Source organism: Populus nigra, chromosome 2 (genome assembly GCF_951802175.1).
Source record: "Populus nigra chromosome 2, ddPopNigr1.1, whole genome shotgun sequence".
Classification (NCBI taxonomy): domain Eukaryota; kingdom Viridiplantae; phylum Streptophyta; class Magnoliopsida; order Malpighiales; family Salicaceae; genus Populus; species Populus nigra.
This window is the reverse complement of record NC_084853.1, coordinates 12061192-12066191: the sequence shown is the minus strand read 5'-3', so window position 1 is coordinate 12066191 and position 5000 is coordinate 12061192.

Genomic DNA, 5000 nt, shown 5'->3' with positions numbered 1-5000 from the left:
AAAATCGGCAGCGCAGATTTTTCGACGAGCATGGGCTGGACGATGGACTGTCCAGGCCAGGCAGGAAAATTTGTCGAGGGGACACGCTGACGAAACAGCGCTGGTTCAGGCACGGCGGGCAGTGTTGGAATCGGCAGCGCCGACGAAATCGGCAAAGTCGGCAGAATCGGCAGCGCAGATTTTTCGACGAACATGGGCTGGACGCTGGACTGGCCGGGCCATGCAGGAAAATTCATCGAGGGGACACGCTGACGAAACAGCGCTGGTTCAGGCACGGCGGGCAGTGGTGGAATCGGCAGCGCCGACGAAATCGGCAAAGTCGGCAGAATCGGCAGCGGGTGCTGGCGATGGGTCTGGACGGGCTGGATAGTCCAAGGCTCGACGAGAAAGACTGCTGGTTTAGACACTGGGGCAGTGGCAGCCCGCGGGACAGTGTCGGCAGATTCGGCAGCGCAGATTTGTGCGGCTGCAGGTTCGTCGGGGAAAATCGGCAGCGCAGATTTTGCGACGAACATGGGCTGGGCGATGGACTGTCCAGGCCAGGCAGGAAAATTTGTCGAGGGGACACGCTGACGAAACAGCGCTGGTTCAGGCACGGCGGGCAGTGTTGGAATCGGCAGCGCCGACGAAATCGGCAAAGTCGGCAGAATCGGCAGCGCAGATTTTTCGACGAACACGGGCTGGACGGTGGACTGTCCAGGCCAGGCAGGAAAATTTGTCGAGGGGACACGCTGACGAAACAGCGCTGGTTCAGGCACGGCGGGCAGTGTTGGAATCGGCAGCGCCGACGAAATCGGCAAAGTCGGCAGAATCGGCAGCGCAGATTTTTCGACGAACATGGGCTGGACGCTGGACTGGCCGGGCCATGCAGGAAAATTCATCGAGGGGACACGCTGACGAAACAGCGCTGGTTCAGGCACGGCGGGCAGTGGTGGAATCGGCAGCGCCGACGAAATCGGCAAAGTCGGCAGAATCGGCAGCGGGTGCTGGCGATGGGTCTGGACGGGCTGGATAGTCCAAGGCTCGACGAGAAAGACTGCTGGTTTAGACACTGGGGCAGTGGCAGCCCGCGGGACAGTGTCGGCAGATTCGGCAGCGCAGATTTGTGCGGCTGCAGGTTCGTCGGGGAAAATCGGCAGCGCAGATTTTGCGACGAACATGGGCTGGGCGATGGACTGTCCAGGCCAGGCAGGAAAATTTGTCGAGGGGACACGCTGACGAAACAGCGCTGGTTCAGGCACGGCGGGCAGTGTTGGAATCGGCAGCGCCGACGAAATCGGCAAAGTCGGCAGAATCGGCAGCGCAGATTTTTCGACGAACACGGGCTGGACGGTGGACTGTCCAGGCCAGGCAGGAAAATTCGTCGAGGGGACACGCTGACGAAACAGCGCTGGTTCAGACACGGTGGGCGCAGTGTTGGAATCGGCAGCGCCGAGAAAATCGGCAAAGTCGGCAGAATCGGCAGCAGGTGCTGGCGATGAGTCAGGACGGACTGGATAGTCCAAGGCTCGATGAGAAAGACCGCTGGTTTAGACACTGGGGCAGTGGCAGCCCGCGGGGCAGTGTCGGCAGATTCGGCAGCAGTGTCTGCCGATTCGGCAGCGTTGGCTTGTTGGCGCGGGGGGCCGATTCGAGTGGGGACTTGGGCAGCGGGCAGTGAAAGCAAGAGTTTCCCCGATGCTGCCGGGAAAAACGCTCCCCGGGATGGCCGGGTGAGATGACCCGGCGGCCCGCGACGGGTCATTCAATTCCATGCCCCGTCAACATAACTCCCGATGTACTGTTTGCTTTTTCGGAAGAAGAGATCCATCCCCCCATCCTCGGCCAGCCAAAAACGCTCCAATTAATGGCCGGGTGAGATGACCCGGAGGCCCGCGACGCGTCATTCAAATCACTGCCCTATCGGCTACAACTGCTGATGGGTGGGATTAGAGGCCTGCCATGGTGGTGAGGGGCGGCGAGGACCGTGAAAGCTAGAGTTTTTCAGAGGCTGCCGGGAAAAAGGCCCCTCGGGTGGCGGGGTGCGAGGACCAGGCGCGTCATTCAATTCTCTTCCCTATCAACTTGGCTCCCGTTGGCGGGATTGGAGGCCTACTGTTTGTTACAGGGCTAAAATCGTCAGGGGAAGAGCTGACGAAACAATGCTGGTTTGGATGCAGGGGGTAGTGTTGGAATCGGCAGCGCGGACAAAATCGGCAAAGTCGACAAAAAAGACTGTTGGTCTGGACATCGGGGCAGCGGCAGCCATGCCGACAGGGGGGGAAATCGGCAGCACAGATTTGTGCAGCTGCAGGTTCGTCGGGGAAATCGGCAGCGCAGATTTTTCGATGAACATGGGCTGGAAGATGGACTGTCCAGGCCAGGCAGGGAAATTCGTCAAGGGGACACGCTGACGAAACAGCGCTGGTTCAGGCACGGCGGGCAGTGTTGGAATCGGCAGCGCCGACGAAATCGGCAAAGTCGGCAGAATCGGCAGCGGGTGCTGGCGATGAGTCTGGACGATTTATAGTCCAGGGCTTGATGGAAAAGACTGTTGGTCCAGACAATGGGGCAGTGGCAGCGCGGATTTGTGCAGCTGCAGGTTCGTCGGGGAAAATCGGCAGCGCAGATTTTTCGACGAACAGGGGCTGGGCGCTGGACTGGCCGGGCCAGGCAGGAAAATTCGTCAGGGGGGCACGCTGACGAAAACAGGGGCTGCGGAGTGGAAAATCGGCAGCGCAGATTTTTCGACGAACAGGGGCTGGACCGGCCGGGCCAGGCAGGAAAATTCATCAGGGGGGCACGCTGACGAAAAGAGGGGCTGCCGCGTGGAAAATCGGCAGCGCAGATTTTTCGACGAACAGGGGCTGGACGCTGGACTGGGCCAGGCAGGAAAATTCGTCAGGGGGCACGCTGACGAAAAGAGGGGCTGCCGCGTGGAAAATCGGCAGCGCAGATTTTTCGACGAACATTCGTCAGGGGGGCACGCTGACGAAAAGAGGGGCTGCCGCGTGGAAAATCGGCAGCGCAGATTTTTCGACGAACATTCGTCAGGGGGGCACGCTGAGGAAAACAGGGGCTGCCGCGTGGAAAATCGGCAGCGCAGATTTTTCGACGAACAGGGGCTGGATGCTGGACCGGCCGGGCCAGGCAGGAAAATTCGTCAGGGGGGCACGCTGACGAAAAGAGGGGCTGCCGCGTGGAAAATCGGCAGCGCAGATTTTTCGACGAACAGGGGCTGGACTGGCCGGGCCAGGCAGGAAAATTCGTCAGGGGGGCACGCTGACGAAAAGAGGGGCTGCCGCGTGGAAAATCGGCAGCGCAGATTTTTCGACGAACAGGGGCTGGACGCTGGACTGGGCCAGGCAGGAAAATTCGTCAGGGGGGCACGCTGACGAAAACAGGGGCTGCCGCGTGGAATGGCAGCCTACACGCAGATGCGAATTCGGCAGCGCACGATGGCTTGAGCAGGTCATGGGTTCGACTTGGCGCGATCTGAAACCTGGACGAGGGACTGTCGACGCTGGACGAGCCAGCGCGGTGGCCTGTCGTGCCCCGTTCAGGGGGGGCCTGCCGCGGAGACAGCCCTCGCGGGCTCGACAGCGCAGGCCAGCGTCCCCGACGTCGCTGGCCGCGGCAGGCGAGCTGCCGGGGTTCCCGCATTCCTACAAGAAAACGTCGTGCTTTCCACATGAAACCAATCCAGTAAAATCAGCCATATTTTTATGAGGCTGCCCACTGAATTTGGGGTCATTCCGGGCCGGTTCCTAGTTTTGCGGATTTACTCGATTTCTAATGGTAGGAAAATTAAAACAAATACTTCCCGACCTCGAAAAATTCTGGGAAAATTAATGAAGGTGGATTGGATTTTTGCCAACCTCTGTGCAAAATTTCAGCTCAAAATACCAAGAAATGAATTTTTTAGAGGGGGGGTGACAGCTGGGACCTAGTAGTGTCTCCCCCTGCCAGAGCTGCAATGACACTTATTGCTCTTTAGGGAGCCACCAGGCCGGCGCCCCTCAAAGACCACACGCGCGCGCGCGCCCGCCCGCGCTGGGCGCTGGGGCGCTGGGGCCTGAGGGCCTGGGGCCCTTGGGGGCCCTTGGGCGCGCGCGCGCGGCCCCCGCAGCCATGCCGCGCTGCGCGACGCGCGGACAGCCCCTGCTGGCTTGCTCTCTCGCCCGCGGGGGGGCTGCCTTCGGGCCCTGGCCCCCCGCGTTCTGGCCTGCCCCCTGCGTGGGAGAGGCTAGGCGCTGCAGGGGCCAGCCCGACGTCGCTGGCCGCGGCAGGCGACAGCCCGACATCGCTGGCCGCGGCAGGGGCCAGCCCGACGTCGCTGGCCGCGGCAGGCGACAGCCCCTGCTGGCTTGCTCTCTCGCCCGCGGGGGGGCTGCCTTCGGGCCCTGGCCCCCCGCGTTCTGGCCTGCCCCCCGCGTGGGAGAGGCTAGGCGCTGCAGGGGCCAGCCCGACGTCGCTGGCCGCGGCAGGCGACAGCCCCTGCTGGCTTGCTCTCTCGCCCGCGGGGGGGCTGCCTTCGGGCCCTGGCCCCCCGCGCTCTGGCCTGCCCCCCGCGTGGGAGAGGCTAGGCGCTGCAGGGGCCAGCCCGACGTCGCTGGCCGCGGCAGGCGAGCCGCCGGGGTTCCCGCATTCCTACAACAAAACGTCGTGCTTTCCACATGAAATCAATCCAGTAAAATCAGCCATATTTTTATGAGGCTGCCCACTGAATTTGGGGTCATTCCGAGCCGGTTCCTATTTTTTCCGATTTCCTCGATTTTTAATGGTAGGAAAATAAAAAAAAATACTTCCCGACCTCGAAAAATTCTGGAAAAATTAATAAAGTTGGATTGGATTTTTGCCAACCTCTGTGCAAAATTTCAGCTCAAAATACCAAGAAATGAATTTTTTAGAGGGGGGGTGACAGCTGGGACCTAGTAGTGTCTCCCCCTGCCAGAGCTTCAATGACACTTATTGCTCTTTAGGGGGGTGCCCCCTGACTGGCCATGGGGCGCGCTGGCCTG